Genomic DNA, 26,155 nt, shown 5'->3' with positions numbered 1-26,155 from the left:
AATTCCTCTGATATAGTTAGTTGTACTAACTACATCTCGCGCGCCCGCAATCCACTGCTGATGATGTCACATATTACATAATTCATGACATGGTCAGTGACATCACTGATGACATCTCAAATGACATCACTGATGACATCATCCACGTAACAATCAGATACACCTCATCATACAATAGTATAACCTTTCATCACTCACTGTAAAATAGAGAGTGGCAGATTTAAAACCATTGACACACCAATACAAGGTTCTTAACACCCACTCAGTTATTCCTAGATCTATACACACATCTAATCACTTACCTATAGATTCACTCATACATGCTGTCAATGATCAATAGAACACTATCAAATATACTTATACACCTATATCGACATTACACACCAGCACACATCCTAATCACTTATGAAGTCATCCTACTCACTTATGCAAACAATGGATCATACTTACTTTTACTTAGCTATACACTTATAAAAACACCAATTCATCTATTCATATAGATAATAGCTCATACTTAGTGTGTTTTAAAATCACTATTACAACTATACAGTTATCCATACAGTCACTCATACAATCACTGAGTCTTATGTATACTTATTTATATACAACAACTGACACATACACTGGCTTTTATTTTTCTAGTTTGTTGGACATGTACCATTGAGACATATATTTGCTCATCGCCACACCCATAAAGATATTCACTCACCCAAACAACTGTTATAACATGTAGTTTTAACTTCATATACCTACTGAATCAACTATTCAAACATCTTTGGGCAGTCACACCCCCCACCGAACCACACACACATTCACTCTCCCATACAAATACTCAGTTAACTAATCAATAAATAATATAGACTTTCACGTAGCTAGTAACCAACTAGTGCAGCAGTTTACACAACAACTGACAAAGTGATACAGATATTCACACAGTTTAGTCACTATCCAATATATTTAGTGAGACACTATAAACTAGTCAAGTAAACAGTCAATCACACTGCTACTAAATCCTCCATCCAGATATTATATATCCACTTATTCTTCAATGCAAATTGCTATATATATAATACATATTTAAATAACGAACCAAACCACATACTCTGGATGATGTCATCAGTGATGTCATCAGTGATGTCATTTGAGATGTCATCAGTGATGTCACTGACCATGTCATGAATGATGTAATATGTGACATCATCAGCAGTGGATTGCGGGCGCGAGAGATGTAGTTAGTACAACTAACTATATCTGAGGAATTTCATTGGTTTTGTTCGAGTTAAATGTCCAGCTAACTATAACACCCCTAAAACCTATTGTTTTTTCAGTGAATTTCTAAGGTTTTTTAAATGCTAATTCCTAACTATATCAGGCCTGAAACCTTTGGTTTTTTCAGTGAATATATGTATATTATCTACTGGCGGTCGCCAGTAGATAGTTATAGTTAGGACCTATTTTCCATAGGAAATCCGCAACATTCTATTCCCAATAAGTCTGGCGCCGATTGACGAATCTTCGCGAAATTTTCCAAACTTTTGGCCAGCTCCGCTCCGACCCTGAAAGTTTCGTGGTGATTCGTCAATCGGGGGCCGAGAAAAAAGGGGGTCCCAAAACACGATTTCCCCATGCAATTTCCCATAGGATCTGTTGTCGCAGCTACAGCCCGAACTGCTGAACGGAATTACACCAAATTTGGCAAAGAGGTAGTCCTCAGTTCAGACTCGTGCCTTTTGCATAAATGGTGTGAATCTGTTCAGTAGTTCCTGAGAAAATTAGGGTAAAAAAGTTAGTGATATCTATGGCCGGGGAGGATCCGTGCACCCTACCCGCACCGTAAGTGAACCCTCCCCGAACCGAGCGCGCACTGAATGCTAATTGGCTGTCGAGTGTCTGTCTACATTCGAAACCAGGAACTGTTGGCGGCCATTTTCTGCCTCGGTAGAAGCGAGGCTGAAAAAGCAAGGGGAATAAGTGTGTAAAACATATAAAGGGGGCAGAGTGGAAATACTCTGACCCTCTAGATCTGCTTAGGGGGTCCCTGAAGGACTCCCTGGGGCCCCCTTTATTAAAAAAAAAACCGCAAAATGCACGCAGGGTGCGCGCATCCTATCGCGTTGGGTGCACGGATTCTCTCGCGTTGGGTGAGCGGTTCCTAACGCGTTAGGTGCGCGGATCCAAGGAAAAAAAATTGACATTTTTGGGAGATAAACATCAAGCTTAAGTGTTTTGTTCTTGAGTGGCTCTAAAAAGAGCCGTTGTGTTCAGTGAGAGTTTTTGGTACTTATAAGTAAGTACCTGTACAGAGTCTAAAGTTGTTGAGGAAGACTCTGTTTCCTTCATCAGTAAAGTGTACTCCATCTCTCCTATACATCTCTTGCATATGAAAGCGCAGATTGTTCTTGAAAATGGACCCCATTCTATAGTTTCGTAGAAAAGCAGAAACAGATTTATTCACGTTTCCTAGCTTTCTCAATTTGTGGACAAAAATGATCGGACCAGTTCCATTTCTGCCTTTGGCATATGTTAGAATACACAAAGGCAGTTTTGGGGAAAAGTGAAATCAGTTTTGGAAAGGTATCCTTCATAAGCATTTCCAGACCTACCCCAGTCAAAGTGCCTAGGTCATTGCCACCACAGTGCACTATTATGAGGTCAGGGTGTTGGATATGCATGAAGGATTTCACCAATGGCATCAATTGGTGCCACTTTAACCCTCTCTGTCCAATCCATTTAATGTCTACATTTGGCAAACCTAGGTCTTTGTGAATGCCTTTGTTTTCTGCATACCGTTGGCTCTAGAAAATATAGCTGTGTCCCGCAATCCACACTCTAAGCATCTTGAAGGGAGGTCTGGATGCACTCAGATGGTCTCTGTAAATGAAATGGCAGTTTGGAAAGTAAGATGTTTCTAAAATGGTGGCTAAGATGCAGTTTTGAAAAAAGACAAGAAATCGTTGGTTGTTTGACAAACTTCTACACTGAAAGGTAGGGTGTATATTTCTGTTTTTTAAACGCATGATTCTTTTTGGTTAACAAAAACTGATTGTAAGGAACATTATATATGATAAGCTGATATGTTGAAAAGTCAAGCACACTTGCTGTCTTGATTAGCAACATTGTGTGCTGAACTTGTGACCTGTGTGCTCAGTACAGTGTTCCATGACCTGTTTCTATGATAACGGGCAGAAGGCAGATTAGGGGAAGGGTTGAAATGTATTTCATTTGGAAAGGGTTGAAATGTTTAACCAATAGAAATGTGTGTTTTCTTTTGAATTTATGTGTGAAGGATTGTGATTTGATGTTTACATGTATATGTGTGGAAAATGAAAGGGAAACTTTTCCATTCTTTGTTTTTGCTGAGAGGTGCACAGTGCAGAGATTCTGTAAAAGAAAATCTGGTGTGTGACTGATATACTTCTTAATCTACAAAACAACTTGAAAGGTGAGTTATTTAATTGTGAGAGGATGTATGTAGACTATTTTGATTTTAATCAGACTAATGTATTTCTCCTGCTAAAGTGTAGGGAGTACTTTTTTTCTCTACAATCTTATTGACAGTGTGTATGCATGTAGAAACCATTTTGTGATAAGCATTTGTGTTTATCGTGTGTTTGCAGACAGATAACTGTGCTGTTTTTATATTTTGGTAGAATTAGAAACCAGTCATTGTTTATGAATGTGTGAAATGAGTTATGTTTCTACACTAAAATGTAGTACTCCTTCTAGATGAAGAAATGTGTTTTGGTATAGTGCAAGGGATAGTGTTGTTTGTCTAGAATCACACAGTGAACCTGTGTGCATTTGGGAACCACTGTGAGAGAAGCATTTGGTAACATCGTGTATTTGCTGACAGATAACTGTTTTAAAACCTGTCTTGTTGTCAAGTTTTAGTAGCATTAGAAGGCAGTTTTTGCTTATGCTTTGATTAAATGAGTCAGGCTTTGACTCTAAAGTGCAGTTCTGAAATATGTAGTTTGTGTACATTCCCCTTACCTCTTCCACTGTAGTGAATGAGTTTTGGTAAACTCCTAGGGATAGTGGTGCTTGTCTAGAATTACACTGTGAGTGTGTGTGCTTTTGGGAACCACTGTGCGAGAAGCATTTGGTAACATCATGTATTTTCTGACAGATAACTCTTTTAAAACCTGTCATGTTGTCAAGTTTTATTAGCATTAGAAGCCAGTCTTTGCTTATGCATTGATAAAATGAGTCATGCTTTGACACTAATGTGCTGTACTTTAATATGTAGATTGTGTGTAGTCTCCTTACCCCTTGCACAGTAGTGAATGAGTTTTGGTAAGCTGCTAGGGATAGTGTTGCTTGTCTAGAATCACACTGTGAGTCTGTGTGCATTTGGGAACCACTGTGAGAGAAGCATTTGGTAACATCGTGTATTTGCTGACAGATAACTGTTTTAAATCTGTCATGTTGTCAAGTTTTGGTAGCATTAGAAGGCAGTTTTTGCTTATGCTTTGATTAAATGAGTCAGGCTTTGACACAAAAGTGCAGTCCTGAAATATGTAGATTGTGTGCAGTTCCCTTACCACTTCCACTGTAGTGAATGAGTTTTGGTAAACTCCTACGGATAGTGGTTGTTGTCTAGAATCACACTGTGAGTCTGTGTGCATTTGGGAACCACTGTGAGAGAAGCATTTGGTAACATCGTGTATTTGCTGACAGATAACTGTTTTAAAACCTGTCTTGTTGTCAAGTTTTAGTAGCATTAGAAGGCAGTTTTTGCTTATGCTTTGATTAAATGAGTCAGGCTTTGACTCTAAAGTGCAGTTCTGAAATATGTAGTTTGTGTACATTCCCCTTACCTCTTCCACTGTAGTGAATGAGTTTTGGTAAACTCCTAGGGATAGTGGTGCTTGTCTAGAATTACACTGTGAGTGTGTGTGCTTTTGGGAACCACTGTGCGAGAAGCATTTGGTAACATCATGTATTTTCTGACAGATAACTCTTTTAAAACCTGTCATGTTGTCAAGTTTTATTAGCATTAGAAGCCAGTCTTTGCTTATGCATTGATAAAATGAGTCATGCTTTGACACTAATGTGCTGTACTTTAATATGTAGATTGTGTGTAGTCTCCTTACCCCTTGCACAGTAGTGAATGAGTTTTGGTAAGCTGCTAGGGATAGTGTTGCTTGTCTAGAATCACACTGTGAGTCTGTGTGCATTTGGGAACCACTGTGAGAGAAGCATTTGGTAACATCGTGTATTTGCTGACAGATAACTGTTTTAAATCTGTCATGTTGTCAAGTTTTGGTAGCATTAGAAGGCAGTTTTTGCTTATGCTTTGATTAAATGAGTCAGGCTTTGACACAAAAGTGCAGTCCTGAAATATGTAGATTGTGTGCAGTTCCCTTACCACTTCCACTGTAGTGAATGAGTTTTGGTAAACTCCTACGGATAGTGGTTGTTGTCTAGAATCACACTGTGAGTCTGTGTGCATTTGGGAACCACTGTGAGAGAAGCATTTGGTAACATCGTGTATTTGCTGACAGGTAACTGTTTTAAAATTTGTCATGTTGTCAAGTTTTAGTAGCATTAGAAGCCAGTCTTTGCTTATGCATTGATAAAATGAGTCAGGCTTTGACACTAAAGTGCAGTACTTAAATATGTAGATTGTGTGCAGTACCCTTACCTCTTCTAGACTAGTGAATGAGTTTTGGTAAACTCCTAGGATAGTGTTGCTTGTCTAAAATCACACTGTGAGTCTGTGTGCATTTGGGTAAGGATTGTGAGAGAAGCATTTGGTAACATCGTGTATTTGCTGACAGATAACTGTTTTAAAACCGGTCATGTTGTCAAGTTTTAGTAGCATTAGAAGCTAGTCTTTGCTTATGCATTGATAAAATGAGTCAGGGTTTGACAATAAAGTGCAGTACCATGTACTATTCTCTTCACTGCGCCAGAACTGAAAATTTAAAAGTTTTACCCAGACACTGTCCTAGCAGTAGTCTGATGATTTAGTCAGTTTCCAAGTACTCATGTTGTGAACCATACATTACCACATAGACTGCTTCAAATGTCTATGCAGTATGCATGCAGTCTTCTAACATACTATACACTTGTCTTGTCTTGTCTTTCACATCTTCAATTCCCTAGTCAGTATCCATACAGTCCAGCAAACATCCTGTCACTCCCTTTGCACTCCTCTAGTGACCCATTCAGTACCAAGTACTAATCCATTCACTGTGCCAAAAGCCAACCACTTATACATTTACCCAGGCACTCTCCTTGCTGTACTCTAATCATTCAGTCAGTGCCCAAGTACTCATGCAGTGAGCCAGGCCTTAGCACATAGACTGCTTCAAACGCCTATTCACTATGCATGCAGTCCTCTAACCACCTACACAGTTGTTTTTCATACCTTCAATTCCCCAGTCAGTATTCATTCACTTCCAGCAAACACCCTGTCACTCCTTTTGTACTCCTCTAGTGACCCATTCAGCACCATGTACTAATCCATTCACTGTGCCAAAACCCAAACACTTATAAATTCACCAAGGCACACTCCTTGCAGTACTCTAATCATTCAGTCAGTGCCTAAGTATTCATGCACTGAGCCAGGCCTTAGCACATGGACTGCTTCAAACGGCTATCCACTATGCATGCAGTCCTCTAACCACCTACATACTTGTTTTTCATACTTTCGATTCCCCAGTCAGTATATATACACTCCAGCAAACACCCTGTCAGTCCCCTTGCACTTCTCTAGTGACCCCTGCAGTACCATGTACTAATCCATTCACTGCGCCAAAACCCAAACACTTATAAATTCACCCAGGCATTCTCCTTGCAGTACTGTAATCATTCAGTCGGTACCCAAGTACTCATCCAGCGACTCATGTCTTAGCACATGGACTGCTTCAAACCCCTATCCACTATGCATGCAGTCTTCTAACCACCTACACACTTGTCTTTCACACCTTCAATTCCCTAGTCAGTATCCATACAGTCCAGCAAACATCCTGTCACTCCCTTTGCACTCCTCTAGTGACCCATTCAGTACCAAGTACTAATCCATTCACTGTGCCAAAAGCCAACCACTTATAAATTCACCAAGGCACTCTCCTTGCAGTACTCTAATCATTCAGTCAGTGCCTAAGTATTCATGCACTGAGCCAGGGGTTAGCACATGGACTGCTTCAAACGGCTATCCACTATGCATGCAGTCCTCTAACCACCTACACAGTTGTCTTTCACACCTTCAATTCCCAGGTCAGTATTCATACACTTCTAGCAAACACCCTGTTACTCACCCAGTGTGTCTCCTTATAGTACTGTAATCATTCAGTCAGTTAGCATGTAGTCTTTTAGTGAGGTAGGCTTTAGGGCATGAACTGCTTCAAAGTAGTATGCACTATGCATGTAGTGTTTTAACCATCATCACACTTGTGGTTCAGGGCTATAGTTTCTTAGTCAGTTTTTATATAAAATGTGTTTGTACAGTATTGGAATAGTATAAATTTGAAAGTTATTAATATACATTTATGTGTGATTCTTTTTTACAGATACTGTTTTTCAACGTTAAAATAGAGAAATCATGCCAGAAAAAAAAAGAAAAAGAAAAAGAAAAAAACAGAGACAGGAGGATTATTTGAAGAAACATCAAGTATTGAATGTACAAGATAATGTGGCTAAAAGGAAAAAATCTTCTGGTAAGATCACGAAGCAATTTATTAAAAATATTTGTAGGAGCAAACAGAATGTAGATAATGCTGGAACTACTGAGAATTCTTCAAGTAGGAAAAAAATTCAAAATAAGAGGACAAGTAAAAAAGCAAATGGCCAGTCAAAGGAGATAAATTATGGTAAAAGAAGGCAAAATCAGTATAAGGAATTACGCAAAAAAACATTGTGGAAAAGGCTTTTGAAGTAAAAAGGAAACTATTCATTTTAGTATTAAACAGAATTCGATCACTAGATAAACCAATCCATGTAATGAAGGCCAGAAGTAGGAGGAAAAGAGTTATTAATAAAAAAAAAATTGTGATGTTTTTTTGGGAGAATGGAAACACAGTTCCAGTTGAGAGCCTTTTTTTCACGGAGAGTTGTTCACTGAGTGAAAAATTATTGTATGCAGTTGACACCAGTGGTAGAGGTTATGAGGTTAGCGACGGTTGTCCAATTGAGAAAGAGAAAATGGTTGAAAGAAACGCAGAAGAAGTGATAGCTGATGAAGTTTTAGGGAGGTGTGCTAAAAACCCTGTGTACACTTGGGATTGCAGTGTATTTGCAGTGTACGACAGGAATCTATTGAAAAATTATGTCGTTTTTTACGAGCCTATACTAAAAAAAGTGTAAAACAAAAGATTAAGCTGTTGCAAGGACTAGACCCTTGCAGAGTGAGAAAACATACTGGTTTGCAAGGCCATTCTCTGGCTTGTCTTTCTAGGAAAGTTTGTCAAAGTGTTTTTCACCATTTCAGAGTGCTGGCAGTACATCATACTCAAATGCGGAAGTTAGTGAGAAGGTTGTATTATGCAAAAAGTCCAGCACTAAAGTTAAGTGAGTTGAACAGTGCTCTTTTGCGTGGGTCAGTATCAGATGTGAAGCAGGTCTGTGATGATATTGAGTTTTGTTACTTTGGTCCTCAGCAAGAGAGTGAAGAAACTGACACATTAGTAGAACAAAATGTTGAAGACAATGTACAACCCGTAATTACAGAAAAATTTGAGGATGAAATCACAAAGTTTAAGGTAATTTCAGGTGAAAGACCAAATGTTTCTTGTATTTGTTGTCGGCGAAGTCACTATAAAAATCAGACTAGGGGTGTCAATCTGTATTTAAAAAGTGAAATAGAAGATAATGATAAGTGGATGGAATTTGCAACTTATTTTCTGGTAGAGGATTGTTTTGATTTGGGATGTGAGCAGCGTATTTGCAAATATTGTTATAACAAATTAGATGAGAATAAAATGCCTGCTAGAGCTGTTCATAATAATCTAGAGTTGGGTGCTATTCCTCCAGAGCTGATAGATTTAAATACGCTGGAGCCTGCAAGCTGTGTCAGCACAAGTCGTGCGAAGACCGCCGAAGAGGTACCACTCCGCTGCTGGCCCCGCTTGGAGCCCGATTTGGGATTTCAAGAAAAAGGTACTATTGACCTATTAACAGGATATTTATCCCTACCACTACAATTGGAAAATACCCAATTGTCACACAGTTCTAAGGTCCTGAAGAAAGCCCATCGACCCTCTTGAGGGCGGGTTCCGGGCTGAAACAGGTCGACCATAGTGCGGTGGACTCATAACTAGCCCATCGCTGCACTTGAAAAATATTTTTATCTAGTTCTCCCATACACCATACAGAATAAAAAGGTTATTTTTGGCTAGTATGCGGATTACTTTTTAAAGGAGCACCACACCTCACTTTTTCACTCACCTTGATTTCTGATCACTACTGACAATCCAGTGGTTCCCTCCAGGTGGAGGAAGCATACAAAAGAGAGACCCAATGATGATGCTGTCACGCATATAATAAGAGGTGGAAAACCAAGATATACCGCCGCACGAGATAACTGCGTGAATGAGGGTTTTTTAAGTACTCCAGTGAGGAGCACTGACGGAAAGGACATAACGGACCCTGGTGGCAGGTACAAGTGATCCATTCCCCCCCCCTTGATTTTTTGAATGATGAAATTGATCAAGAAGCTACAATTGCAGCTGAGATTGCTAGAGACAGTTCTCAAGATACTCAAAGTTCTGCTGCACTGAGTCAAGATCCACTAGGACAAATAATTGTTGAAAATGAAGCAGCGATTGCAATGAATGAGGTGGAAACAGCAATGTATCAAGCTCAAGAAGATGCAATACAGTTAGGAAACTTGGAAGAACAACTAAATGTTGAACAGAAACAAATATATCAGCAAGTGAAAGAGCAGATTGACCATGGATTACTTCATGAAAAGAGAGGGTGCTCATGTACATCATTTCAACCTATCCGAATGTATATGAGTGGTCAAGCTGGAACAGGAAAAAGTTTCTTAATTAAAGTAATTACAAGTTATCTGCAGAGAACAACTGATTCGCGTTTGTCTTGTGTTGTCACTGTTCCAACTGGGTTGGCAGCACATAACATTAAAGGAATTACTTTACATCGTTTACTAATGCTGCCAGTAGAGCATGAGAACACATTGGAATACCACAAGCTATCTGGAGAAGCTTTTTGTGAAGTTTCAAGAGTTCTGAAGAAAATGAAACTTCTCATTATTGATGAGGTGAGCATGGTCTCAAACTTGATGCTTGCCTTTGTGCATTTAAGAATGCAGCAAATTCTTAAAACAGAGTATGACGTGTTATTTGGAGGAAAACACGTCACAGTTTTTGGATATCTACTGCAACTGACTCCGGTGAAAGGACAACCGGTATTTAAAACACTTGCCCATGAAGATACCAGAAAGTCTCTTGGCAGTGTTGGTAATGTGAACATTTGGAGTAATTTTGAATACAAAGAACTGACCACAAATATGCGACAGGCAAATGATGCTGAATATGGAAGTATTCTTCAAGATATAAGAATTGGAATTCTTTCAAAACAAGGCAAACAAGCTTTGGAGAGTCGATTACTTTGCAATGTCTTTCCAAATGAAAATGCAGTTCCTGCAAAAGTGTACGTGGAAATTGCTAAAAATAAGTCCGTGATTTGCTTAATGCCAACACTGCGCGAGTGTTCCATATTCAACTAAGAATTATTGAAACTGGAAAATGAAGAAATTGTAAAAATGGAAGCCATCGATCAAATACTGCATGAAGGAATCACTATTATTTTGATCAAAACTGGATTGTTTAGAAAAAAAATATATAAAACTGCTGGTTTAGAAAAGACACTATATGCGTGTGTAAACTGTCGGGTAATTTTAAGGCGTAATTTGGATGTAGAGAAAGGTTTAGTTAATGGTGCAATGGGTAAAGTGGTGGATTTTGTGAATTATCAGAAAAAAGAAGGAATTGAATTTTTAAAAGCTAAATTTGATCAGATTGATGAAGTTAAAGAAATTGGTCGTTGTTCAGTTAGTTTTTTGCTTGTTAAAGATTTATATGTCCGTAGGAAACAATTTCCATTTTCTCTGGCACATTCAGTGACTATTCATAAATCTCAAGGATTAAGTGTAGACAGTGCATTGGTGAACATTGGATCTACTGTATTTAAAGAGGGTATGGCATATGTTGCTTTGTCACAAGTCAGAACATTATCTGGTTTGTTTTTGATTGATTTTGATGAGACAAAGTTTACTGCAGATGCAAACTGTGTAAAAGAGTATAATAGGTTAAGAAGGGTGTATGCTCCAAATTTAGGTCAATATCCTGTATTTGAAAAGTGTGTGGTTGGTCGAAAAAGAAGGTTAGAGAATATCTGTTCTGAAGGTGTCAAGAAGGGAAAAGAACAAGATAATGTTGTGATTGCAGGAACAAAGAAATTGGTCACTGTTGAAGAGACAGTTGGTTATCAGTTTGAAAATAGTTCTGGTGTCAACTGCTATGCTAATGTAGTGGTCAATGTTGTTTTTTATCTGGAAGGTTTGCAAGAACAAATTATGCAGAATCGGGAAAAAATATTTTGTTCTCTGTTGCATTCTGTTTATGAAAAATTGACAACAGATAGAAGTAAAATACAATCTGTTTCAGATGTTCGTAGTCTTTTGGATGTGTGTTCTGGTTATACACAATTTACACAAAATATCCACCAAGATGCTCAGGAATTTTTAATGTATATGCTTACCATTTTTGAAAATGAAGGTGTAGAAATAGAAAATATTTTTGGCCTTTCTTACAAATGGGAACATTGTTGTGAAAATTGCATGTATACATGTCGCACCAATGTAGACACTGAGAGATTTCTGTATTTAACATTACCAGACTGTAAATCAGTGTCTTTCAATAAATTAGTTAAAAGTGCAATTCAAAACATGGAGTGTAGCCAATGTAAATCAGAAATGTTATCCACATTATTCTTAACAAAATATAGAAAGTACATAATTTTAATTATGCAACGTTGTACAGCTGACGGAAGAAAATTGGATACTTTAATAAAGCAATTTGTAGCAGCACAACTATCAATATCAGGAAGGACTTTTGTAGCAATTGCAATAATTTTCCATGATGGTCCTTCCACCACATCTGGACATTACACTGCCTATCTAAAATGTGAGAAAGGCTGGACACTTTGTAATGATTCCCAGTTGGTTTTTAAACAATGTTTGCCTAGGGAATTACAAAATTCCTACCTAATATTTTTAAAGTCAAAGTTTTAGGAAGATAATTCACTCTCTGAGGAATTTAATATTATAATTTAATAGGACTACCATTGGACAATTTACATAAAGAAGGAGTGCAAAAATACCATTTGGCCTCAAGGAAAGGTATATTTTTTAATTATGGACTTTTTGGTGGTCATTGATTCGGTGAATATTTTAATGCGGCAATATTTACAGTTTTTATAAGTTAAAGTTATAACGTTTTGTAAGCTGTAAGCATTTCATATATGTGTGATTTGTATTTTCTGGTATTTTACTGAGAACAGCATGTTGGGTTTTCTTTAACAATCTTTCTGATTGTTTTATTTTTTGCCCACTGTTAAGTGATGAGTACGATTGAAATCACTATTTCTAGTGAAATTCAATATATTCTGAGAACAGCAAAAAAGGCAAACAAATTACTTTGTGGAAATGATGCTGTGTTGTAAAAAATGTATTATTACATGTTATAATATTTTTTTTATTTTCTTTCACAGATCCAAATTTTAAAATAAGCAATTTATATGAATTTAGATTGCAATGAAAATCTGAAAAAAATGTATACCATTTTTTATTCCTATTACTGTGAAGGTAAGTTTAACTAAGTCTCAATATGCAGAATGAGGAGGTCTGCAAGAAGCTACAAAGTTGAAACACGTTTCTAAAAACACTCTGTTTATACCTAAGTAGTTTTGAAATCTGGCCATAATCAGATATCATGTGACCTGCAAAAAAAGAGATTTGAGGGGTTCATAATATTTCCCATTGTACCTATTGAAGGACCGCAATCATTTCAATCATTCTTCTTTGAACATCTTTGCAGACAAAACTCTGTGCTTACCTTCTATCATTCGCATGGAAATTTAAAACTGGAAATATGTCACTTTTTGTAACATAGTTATTGCACAAGACACTCTTTCATATTTACAAAGAGAGGAAAAGGCACTCTATGCACTTTTTATACTCCATGTAAATACAACCTCATTATACACACCACTTTGCGTTGAAAGGGAGTTCTATAAGTGTTGTTGTGCATGATTGCACTGAATACTCATAGAACAAGACACATGTCTAGATTTATCAGAAATCATAAATCTCGATATGTGTGTGAATGCTGCACCATTCTAAAATTGGTGTAGGAAAGCACAACAAGGAGAATTGTTTTCATTTCTCCACATTTGTATATCTTCAATGCATGCTGAAATGTTCAGCATACATTGAAGGAGAAAAATGCATTTTCTCATTGTTTTTGTGCAGGAAGGTGTGTCTTCTTGCAGAAAAACAAACAGCACATGACACAGATATCCTTGCAGTATGGTGCAAGGGTGCCTGTGTCACCACATGGCTGCAGTTTAAGCAGGCGTACAGAGAGAAGCATAGATTTGCAACATATTTATGTACATATGTTGCATCCCTGTGCTTCGGAAGTACTACAGTACACTGTAGTTAAAGAGGTTACTGTGTGATGCTGCAGCACTTCCTCATAGTTCTGCACTTATACATTCACCATACGTTACTAATGCATTAATTCACTCAATTACGTACTACACATACATTCATCTAAACTTTCACACACTAACAAAGTAATTTAGCTCTTTTTTTAAACCAGGAAAGTTAGTTCTTACAAGAACTTTTTTTTTCCTTCTTTCTTCTTTTATATTTTTTGGGGGGTTTGCTGAACAATTTGTATTTTTTTTTGGTTTTTCTGCAAAAAAAAAAAAAAAAGCAGGAGGAACCAAACAATGAACTTCAGGGAACAAAAAAACCCAAAAAAACTAGCAATTGTGACTTTCTTGGCGGCGGCAGATCAGATCGATTGACTGCTCACCGTAGCACAACATCGCATTGCACTTAGTGCAGAGCACTTTTAAAAATTGAAATTGAGGACGGATGTCCAAATTTTGGGCTGATGGATGCACTCTTGAAGTATTCTTGCTAGGATCCCCTCGCGACAGCACTCCTTTGCAAATCTTGCACGTGATCAAGGTGGCATTGGTCTTCGTTTGCCCCTCGGGAAAAGTAAAAAATTTCCACACCACAGATGAAAAACGTGGTGTGCGTGGTGTCTCCTCCAAAAATTCATCCTCAGATGTATGAGGAGATGCAGGTGATGCCTGCTGCCCTGAAGCCATTTTTGGTTGAAAAAATTTAGAGCTAAGTGAGATCTTAGTCTCAAAAATTTTCTTCTCTGCAAAGAGATGCTCCTCCAAAGAAGGTGAAAGAAGAATGATTGAATTGGGTGGGGTCTTCCAATAGTTAGAACAGGAAGTGTAATGAACCAATCAAATCTCTTTTTTTGCAGGTCACATGGGATCCGCGCACCCTGCGCATATGCAGCACGCACCCAGCGCGCATCCGTAAAATTGAATAAAAAAAAAAATAGGATTAGATGTAAAAATATATCACTTTTAAGACTAGTTTAGAGTTTGTCTTCAATTAATATTCACATGAAATACATATATATGTTTTTTTAAATGTTAAATATTTCACGGGATCCGCGTGCCTACCGTGTCATAGACGCAGATGACGCATCGCGGAAGTGCGTAAACGTCGCGTTACGTACATCGAACGTGTCGCATATAGGCTGGGTGTCGTGTACCGGTCGCATTGCGATCGCGCACTAAACACGTACCCAACGCATACCATGCGCGGATGCTATCGCGTGGGGTTCAAGAACGGTGCGCATAAGGTGCGCAGATCCAAAAAACATGGAAATAAATATATAAAATAAAGTTTTGAACATATAGTTAAAAAATATTTTTAAAAATATAAATAAATATGTTTGAAAAACTCAATAAAAACAAATAATATTTTTTAATTGTTAAAAGAATTAATTGAAAAAATAAGTTTCAAAAATGGTGATAAAAAAGAATTATAAAAAAACATAATTAATGAAATTGACACACTGAATTTGAAAAATATAGAAATCCAATGAAAATCATTAAACATGATATCTTTAGAGATAAGTTATAGATAGGAATTATCATTTAAAAAACCTTTGAAATTCAATGAAAAAACCATAGGTTTCATGCACGTTATAGTAAGGAATTGGCATTTAAAAAACCTTTGAAATTCACTGAAAAAACCAAAGGTTTCAGGGGCGTTATAGTTAGCTGGACATTTCCTCGTACAAAACCCTAGAAATTCCCCTGTTATAGTTAGTTCAGCTAACTATAACTCGCGCCCCCGCAATGCACTGCTGATGATGTCACATATTACATGACTCATGACATGGCCAGTGACATCACTGATGACATCTCAAATGACATCACTGGTTACATCACTGATGACGTCATCCATGTAATAAATTAGTGCATCTTCTAACACCCTAATATAACCATTGATACACCAGCTCAAAATTTCTGACGGCCTTTTTGAAAACCATAGATACTCCAATACCAATAACTACATACCCACTCATTGACTCTTAGGTCTACATACATCTCCACTCACTCACCTGTACAGTCACTCATACTTACAGTCACTCCGTACAAGACTATCATATGCATTTATACACCTATATAGACACTCACACACCGCCAATCATGCATTGAGGTACTGACACACCTAGTCAGTCATGCAAATAATTAAACACAGTCCAATTTACTCACCTATACAGTTAAACACACTCAAGTTCACTTACTCATAAAAACACTAACAAATTCTGACGCTCTTATACAATTACTAATACAAGCACACACTCATCCATACAGCCACTCCTGCAATAACACACTCTCACATATAGATAGTTACATGCTCTTACACACATATACACTACATTTCACATATGTAGTTACTGACACATGTACAACTGAGATATACATTCAATCACTAACACACCCATACATACACTCACCTAACCATATAGTCCATCACAGTTGCACTCTTAAAACCATACACCCATAGAATCACCCACTCTCACATCTATGCACAGAGTCACATGCACCCTACACACACAAACACTCAGGCACCCATACAGATACTCGGACAACCAATTAATAACCCATATAGACACTCATATAGCTATTCACAAAACCATGCAGCCACTTATACACCAACACACAGACACATACAGACATTCACACAGTTTAGTCACTAGTCTGCAGTAAGATACATTTAATGACTCACTTATAGAGTCAGTTACACACCTAGAAAATCATCCATTCACACACTTGTACACCCACTCATTCTTCAACAGGTCTTTCCCTATATATTTTAAACATATTAAAACTGTACAGAAACACATACTCACTGGATGATGTCATTTGAGATGTCATCAGTGATGTCATCAGTGATGTCACTGACCATGTCATGAGTCATGTAATATGTGACGTCATCAGCAGTGCATTGCGGGGGCGCAAGTTATAGTTAGCTGAGCTAACTATAACAGGGGAATTTCTAGGGTTTTGTACGAGGAAATGTCCAGCTAACTATAACGCCCCTGAAACCTATGTTTTTTTCAGTGAATTTCTAAGGTTTTTTAAATGCCAATTCCTAACTATAATGCCCCTGAAAACTTTGTTTTTTTCAGTGAATATATATATATATATATTCACTGAAAAAAACATAGGTTTCACAAACGTTATAGTTATGAATTAGCATTTAAAAAACCTTGCAAATTCACTGAAAATACCATAGGTTTCACACACGTTATAGTTAGCTGGAAATTTTACTCGTACAAAACCATTGAAATTCCACCGTTATAGTTAGTTCAGCTAACTATAACTCGCGTGCCCGCAATCCACTGTTGATGACGTCACATATTACATCACTCATGACATGGTCAGTGACATCACTGATGACATCACTGATGACATCGCAAATGACATCACTGATGACATCACTGATGACGTCATCCAGTGAGTCTGGGTTTCTGTAAAGTTTTAATATGTTTAATATATATAGGGAAAGGTCTGTTGAAGAATGAGTGGGTGAACAAGTGTGTGAATGGACGATTTTCTAGGTGCGTAACTGACTCTATAAGTGAGTCATTAAATGTATCTTACTGCAGACTAGTGACTAAACTGTGTGAATGTCTGTATGTGTCTGTGTGTTGGTGTATAAGTGGCTGCATGGTTTCGTGAATAGCTATATGAGTGTCTATATGGCTAATTGTTTGGTTGTCTGAGTATCTGTATGGGTGCCTGAGTGTTTGTGTGGGTAGGGTGTGTGTGACTCTGTGACTAGATGTGTGAGTGGTTGATTCAGTGGGTGCATGGTTTTAAGAGTGCATCTGTGATGCACTGTATGGTTGGGTGAGTGTATGTATGGGTGTGTTAGTGATTGAATGTATATCTCAGTTGTACATGTGTCAGTAACTACATATGTGAAACGCAGGGTATATGTGTGTAAGAGTATATAACTATCTATATGTGAGAGTGTGTGATTTTGGGAGTGGCTGTATGCGCCATAGTGCAAGGATATCTGTGTCATGTGCTGTTTCTTTTTTCTGCAGGAAGACACAGAATTTGTTAGTATTTTTATGAGTAAGTAAACTTGAGTGTTTTTAAATGTATAGGTGAGTAAAATTAAATGTGATTAATTATTTGCATGACTGACTAGATGTGTCAGTACCTCAATGGATGATTGGTGGTGTGCGAGTGTCTATATAGGTGTATAAATGCACAGAGTGACTGTAAGTATGAGTGACTGTAGAGGTGAGTGGACATGTATGTAGACCTAAAAGTCAATGAGTGGGTGAGTAGTTATTGGTATTGGAGTATCTATGGTTGTCAAAATGGCCGTCTGAAATTTTGAGTCGGTGTATCAAAGGATGTGAGAAGATGCACTAATTTATCACATGGATGACGTCATCAGTGACGTCATCAGTGATGTCATCAGTGATGTCATTTGAGATGTCATCAGTGATATCACTGACCATGTCATGAGTGATGTAATATGTGACGTCATCAGCAGTGGATTGCGGTCGCGCGAGTTATAGTTAGCTGAACTAACTATAATGGTGGAATTTCAATGGTTTTGTATGAGTAAAATTTCCAGCTAACTATAACGTGTGTGAAACCTATGGTTTTTTCAGTGAATTTGCAAGGTTTTTTAAATGCTAATTCCTAACTATAACGTTTGTGAAACCTATGGTTTTTTCAGTGAATTTCACAGGTTTTTTTAATGCTAATTTATGAATGTTTTATTATATTTTTTATATATTTCTTTTACAAAAAGCTACCTATGTATATAGTTATAGATTACCTGTATCCTTTAATTTGGAATGGCTCTGCTGTTAAAAAAAAAAAATTTGGATAAAGTTGAACAGCATAGTTAATATCTTCTATTAACTTATAAACACTTTAATTCTTTCTTTTTTTTTTAAAGGGTTTTTACCGTGCGTTCGCTGCGCGCACGGTGATTACTATGTCATCGTACGCGCTAGGTGCTGTGCGCGTACGTACATTCTCCACGTACGCATGCGTACGTCGTGCGTACTCCGCGCGGTACGTTCGCGCATGCGCGCGCGCTCCGTACGCGCTCAGGGCGCGCACTACGTACGCATGCGTACGTTCTTTGTGTGCGCATGTGTACGTTCTCCACGTACGCATGCGTACGTCGTGCGTACTCCGCGCGCTACTTTTGCGCATGCACGCGTACGCGCTCGGTGCATGCACTACATACGCATGCGTACATTCTTCTTGTGCGCATGCGTACGTTCTCCACGAACGCATGCGTACGTCGTGCGTGCTCCGCGCGGTACGTTCGTGCATGCACGCGTACCTTCACGCATGCGCGCATTCTACACGCGCTAAGTTCGCGCATGCGCGGTACGTACGCGCATGCGCGCGTGCTATGCGTGCTAAGTTCGCACATGCGCACGAGATACGTTCGCGCATGCACGCGTGCTCTGCGCATGCGCCGTGCGCGCACGGAGCACGCACGGCAAGTCATGTGATTACGAAAGAACACTTTTCATTGGTTCATAGTACTTTCACCTCCATATTCTTCCAACACCACACCCAGGCAAGTCATGTGATTAAGGAAGCACACTTTTCATTGGTTCATAGTACTTTCACTTCCAGATTCTTCCAACACCACACACAGGCAAGTCATGTGATTAGGAAACAATACTTTTCATTGGTTCATAGTAGTTTCAGTTCCAGATACTTCCAATACCACACCCACTCCCCTCATTATTAGTTCTGATTCCCTGGGAGAAGGAGCTGATCTGTTTTTGTGATACAATGGCAGAGCAGCAGCCATCTTCTAGTAGTGATCAGGAGACTCTTGTGCCACAGAGGCAGAGGAAGCAGAATGATTCTTTCATATGGCAGTTTTTCACTTTTCCTGAGGGGCAGAAGAAGGTAAATGCTCCCAAAGTCATCTGCATTATTTGTAAGCGGACCGTATCACGTGGAAATGCTAATAAGAAATACTCTTTTGGTATTCACACGATGTTAAGGCACGTTGAAGGATTACATCCTGTGGCTTTTGCTCGAGCTGCTAGTGAAAACTCTCCAGCAGCTCAGCCGAGCACATTCGCAGCAGCACATCATTGGCAGCTCAGCCGAGCACTTCATCTGCGGTGGCGCCTTCACCTACTTCTTTACCTCTGGATATACGCCCTGCTTTTCGGAGGCTGTATACATGGTGCGTTGACTGTCATGGTCTCTTGGTGAAACCAGTATTGATCTCATTGAGAGGAAGTTAGAGCAGCACTCATGCACCCGGCCATAGTTTTTTAATTTTTTCATTTTTCTGTTCCTCTGTCCCTACATTAACACAAGGGCTCTTTTTAGAGGCACCTAAAATCTAAACACAAAAACTTGTTTTTAAAATCTATTTTTCGATTATTTTTTTTACCGTGCGTGCACGTTTTTTTTTTTTAAATTAATCGTTTTTTTCACCCTTTGTGATCCTTCAGGGACTCCCTGACAAAGACTAGGAATGAGAAAAGCAGAGTGAGGAGAGGTGAAGAAAAGGGAACATGAAAGGGAAGGTGTGAGAAATACAGATATTTAAAACTTACCTGACCAACAAAATAACTTAATTAGAAATAAATGGGTTTTTTTAATTGCAAGTAAAATGGATTACATTTCCTAAATTTTCTTTCAAGATCTGAAAAAAAGAAAAAAAGTATTAATATTCAACAATACATTTTCTTAAACAGTACATGTTTTTTCATATTTAACAAAGCAATTTTTTGTCCTTTTTTTGTTGTTTTCAGAATGTATTGAATTTCACTGAAAATAGTGATATCAATTGTTTTCATCATTTAACAGCGGGCAAAAAAAAAACAATCTGAAAGATTGTTTAAAAAAAGCCCTGAATCTCTTCTTACTAAAACAGACCTTGATAGAAATGTCACAAATATATTAAAAATACCTTCTAAGAAAAATAACTATTTGCAATAAATAACGTCTGTAAATGTTGCTGCTTAAGCACGTACACCAAAATAATATCTGTCAAACAAGTCCACAATTGTTACCTTTACCTTTCCATGAGGCCAAATGGTAATTTTAAAATCCTTTTTAAGTGAAATATCCAATGTTAATCCTGTAAAATTGAAATAATGGTTCCTTCAGATGCTGGAATTTGTATCTAAAATTTTGGTTTTAGAAAAATTAAGTAACAATTTGGTAAATCATAAGGCAAACGTTGCTTGAAAATCAATTGAGAATCATTACATAGTGTCCATCCTTTTTCACATTTGAGATAAACTGTGTAATGACCAGAAGTTATAGAAGGTCCATCATGAAAAATTATTGCAACCGCAACAAAAGTTTTACCTGATATTGATAATTGATTTCCTACAAACTTCTTTAGTAAAGTTTCCAGTTTAGTTCCATCTGCTCTACAATGTTGCATCATTAAAATTACATACTGTCCATATTTATTTAAAAATAACGGTGATAACATGTCTGATTTACATTGAGAACATTCCATGTTGTGATTTGCATCTTTAACTAATTTACTAAAAGTCACTGATTTACTCTCTGGTAATGTTAAATGTATGAACCTTTCAGAATCAACATTACTGCTGCATGTGTTCATACAGTTTTCACAACAATGTTCCCATTTATATGAGACACCAAATATATTTTCTATTTCTACCCCTTCATCTTCCAGTACCATAAGCATATACATTAAAAATTCCTGTGCATCTTGCTGGATATCTTGTGTAAACTGTGTACATCCAGAACATTCATCTAAAAGATTTCTAACATCAAAAGCACTATCTATTTTAGTTTTATCATTACTCAGCTTCTCATAAAGGAGACTCAGCAGAGAACAGAATCTTTTTCCATGATTTAGTATTATCTGCTCTTGCAAAATTTGAAGATAAAATACAACATTCAGCACTACATTTGCGTAGCAGTTGACACCAGAGCTATTTTCAAAATGACAACCAACAACCTCTTCAACACTGTCCTTTTTCTTTTTGCTTGCAGTCACATCACTCTCTTTTTGTTTTCTCTTCTGTACATCCTCATTACAGATATTCTCAAATCTCCTTTTCCGACAAACAACACGTTTTTCAAACACAGGATACTGACCTAAATGAGGAGCATAGCTTCTTCTTAATCTATTATACTCCTTTACACAGTTTGCATCAGCACTAACTTTTGAGTCGTCAAAGTCTATCATGAATAAACCAGATATTTTTTTCACGCGTGACAAAGCAACATATGCCATACCTTCTTTAAACACAGTAGATACAATGTTTACAAATGCACTATCTACAGTTAATCCTTGAGACTTGTGAATAGTTACAGCATATGCTAGAGAAAACGGAAACTTCTTCCTACGTACATATAAGTCTTTCACAAGCAAGAAACAAACTGAACAACGGCAAATGTCTTTAACCTCTTCAATCTGATCAAATTTTATTTTTAAAAATTCAATTCCAACTTTTTTCTGGTAATTAACAAAACCCACAACTTTACCCATAGCTCCGTTCACTAAACCTTTTTCTACATCCAAATTACGTCTTAAAATTACTCGACAGTTCATACATACATAAAGATTCTTTTCTAAACCAGCTGTTTTCGAGATGTTTTTCTCTAGAGAATCCAATTTAGTTGTCAATTTGCTTGTCAATATAATAGTTATTCCTTCATGCTGTATTTTATCCACAGCTTCCAGTTTTATAATTTCTTCATTTTCCAATTTCAAAAGTTCTTGATTGAATATAGAGCATTCATGTAGTGTTGGCATTAAGCAGATTACAGTATTTTTTTCAGCAATTTTCTTGTATATTTTTTCTGGAACTATTTGTTCTGTTGGAAACACATTACACAGCAATCGACTCTGTAAAGCTTTTCTGCCATGTTCTGTGAGTAGTTCAATTCTGATATCTTTGAGAATACTTGCATAATCCTCATCATTGGCTTGCCTCATATTGGTAATGAGTTCTTTATACTCAAAGTATGTCCAAATATTGACATTACCTATACTTCCTAACGACTTTTTCGTGTCTTCATGTGTAAGTGTATGGAATACTGGTTGTCCTTTAACTGGAGTGAGCTGCAAAAGATCCCCAAAAACTATGACGTGTTTTCCTCCAAATAAGACGTCATAGTATGTCTTAAGAATTTGCTGCATTCTTAAATGCACAAAGGCAAGCATTAAGTTTGATACCATGCTTACCTCATCAATAATGAGTACTTTCATTTTCTTCAATACTCTTGAAACTTCAAAACATGCTTCTCCTGTTAGCTTGTGGTATTGTATTTTGTTCTCATGCTCTACTGGTAACATTAGCAAACGATGTAAGGTAACTCCTTTTATGTTATACGCTGCTAACCCAGTTGGAGCAGTAACAACACAAGGCAAAGTTGAATCCGTTTTGTTCTGTAGGTAGCTTCTAATTACTTTAATTAAGAAACTTTTTACAGTTCCTGCTTGTCCACTCACATACATTCTGATTGGTTTAAAAGATGTGCATGAGCACTCTTTATTTTCATGTAGTAATCCGTGATCAATTTTTTTACTGACTTCCTCATAAATTTGTTGTTGTTCATCATTCAGTTGTTGTTCCATATTTGGTAAGTTTATTAAATCTTCCTGAGCTTGATTCATAGCTGTTTCCACTTCAGTCATGGCTATTGCAGCTTCATTTTCTACGATTGGTTGTCCTAGAGGATCTTGACTGAACGTCCCAGAACTTTGACTGTCTTGAGAACTGTCTCTAGCTACTTCAGCTGCAATTGTTGCTTCTTGTTCAATTTCTTCATTTAACATTTGAACATAAGTTGTGAAAGTACTGCATTCTATGCTATCTTTGCAAGCATTAAAGGAATCTTCATAGCTCTGAAAATCTCCAAGTAGTTCGTCCTCTGAATGCCATGGTTTAAACAGCTGTAAAAGTGCCAAGTGGTAAAATTCCTTTTTGTCAGTAGTGTCGCAACTCAGCTTCCGGTGATTAATCAAACTTCCTTTTGTTTGCATCACCAAACATCCTTCCTCACCAGTGACTTTATATTTTCCATTGTTGATGTCTTCTGTGGCATTCTGTTTATAAATGTAGTTCTGCAGCACTTCATAGAGACACATGTTCTCAAGATGATGACTTCTTTGTGGGTAATATGTGTCCAACATGTTTGTTCTTAAAATGTCTGTACTTTCAGGTTCGTACTCAGCTAAATATTCAATTTCTCGAATAGATTTCAGTACCCGATTTCTCATTCCTGCAAGGCCTAAATTTACCCAAATTATTCTTCTGGATTTGGAGTACAGACTTGCAGATGATAACCTATCTGAGCATTCGTATGACCCAATTTCTCGATGCGATAACATCTTTAAACTGAAACTGTATAGCTTTTTACTGACAGTCTTCTCGTGAGAAATCTCTTCCCACATTTCTTTCAATTCCGTTTTCTCAGATTTTGTGATGTAAGATGTGACATACCGAGCAACAGCAATAGAATTGTCAGCTACATATTGAATATCCATGTTAGCATTCCACATGGATAAAATGACTGGGTTGTAGTCATTTATGTATTTCGATTCTTCTTTTCTTCTTAGGTTGTAGGTATTTTTCGGCGATTTTCTTGTAATAGTATGTCGCACAGCTGACATAAAACTGTTTACTCTTTCTTTTGAAAGAACAGGTCGTGGAAATCCAAATCGACATTTTGTGTAGAATTTATCTATACTTATGTACTTTCGTCGACAGTATTTTCCACACCGATGACTTTGGAAACGTAAAACTTGCTCTTTTAAGTTTTTTTCTTCTGTGCTTTTTGGTATAGCACATGTTGCATATTCTTCAATGACAGATAAAACTGCTTCATCAGCATCTGTTCCAAATGTGGGTGCATCCTTGATCCACAACAGCATATGAATATGTGGAGCACCTCTTGCTTGGTACTCTTTTCTCCAAAAGAAATCCACAACTTCTCCAAGAGGTGGATTTTTTTTATTGCAGATGAAGGACATCATAGCCTCAAATCTATGATTGAAATATCTGCAAACATTAACCGGATCCAATGATCACAATTCTCCTGCTGTCTTGTATTGGATGTTTTCAATATTTGAATTTGCCTCTCGAAGAAAATCCAGTAAATCATCCCAAGCGTACTCAGCACAGCTTAGGGTAAGGAACCATGTAGGAGTTCCTAAATTCCGTAACATACATTTCAATTCTCCATGGCGTCGGTACCAATATTCATTAGTCCCACGCTGACAAGCCATCAGATTAATCAATTGAGATTCCAAATGATCATCTCGCTGTTGCACTTTGTTCATAAAATCCTTTGCAGACACATTATGTAGATGTAATCTTGTAGTCCGATACTCAGAAGCAGGAATCTGTACTGGACGTTCATCATATCGTCCACCTTTTCCTGTAGGAAACAGCTGGGGAAAACAACGAGCTTCCAAGCTCTCCTCCCATACACTCACGGGAGTTCCTTGTGCTTTTTTCATCTGAAACAGATCAATAGTGTTTCCCATAACTTCTTTAGAATGAAGAGGATGTATGCTGAAATGTTCATAAATTTCTTCTTCTTTTGACTTATCCACTTTTTCAATTTGCCCAGTTGGTATTCCTGTGTCTGCTAGTAATTCTTCTTCATCTTCATCCATATAAATTGTTTCATACCATTTATTATTTCTTTTCAAATATAAATTTGCTCTTTGTACTTTTCGTACATCTACCAGCTCCTGCCAAATTTTCTTATTCTTTGTAGGTACACCATTAACCAGAATAACTAATGGTTCAGTTTCAAAACTATCTGCATCAATTGTTTCCATATATTTTTTCAAATCCAATGGCAAATAGACAACTCTTCCTTTTAAACCTCTTTGTAAATCCGAAGGAGGTAATTTACCTGTTTTGGGCTCCATACGCACTATGGTCTGAAACGGATGGACACATTGAATGAGTATAGACTCATACGTATTTAAATCAGAAAGTTCTGCAGGAATATCAACCAATTCTAAATTATTATGTACAGCTCTAGCTGGCATTCTATTTTCTTCTAACTTGTTATAACAGTATTTACAAATACGCTGATCTTCACCCAAAACAAAACAATTTTCCAGAAATATATATGTTGCAAAATCCTTCCACTTATAATTATCTTCATTTTCACTTTTTTTATAGAGATCAACATTCCTTGTTTGAATTTTATAATGGCTTCTCCGGCAACAAATACAAGTAATATTTGGTCTTTCATTAGAGATGATAGTAAATTTGGTCATTTTATCTTCAAAATTTTTACTAACAGTGAGTTCTACATTCTCTTCCACATTTTCCTCAATAACTATGTCATTTCCTGCACTTTCTTGCTCTGGACCAAAGTAACAAAACTGAATATCATCAGTAACCTTCACTACATCTGATACAGATCCACGGAACAGAGCACTATTCAACTCATGTTACTTTAGTGCTGGACTTTTAGCAAAATACAATGTTCTCACAAACTTTCTCATTTCAGTATGATGAACAGCCAGCATCCT

The sequence above is a fragment of the Triturus cristatus genome, chromosome 9, assembly GCF_964204655.1.
Source record: "Triturus cristatus chromosome 9, aTriCri1.1, whole genome shotgun sequence".
NCBI classification, from domain to species: domain Eukaryota; kingdom Metazoa; phylum Chordata; class Amphibia; order Caudata; family Salamandridae; genus Triturus; species Triturus cristatus.
Note: the sequence above shows the minus strand (reverse complement) of the source record.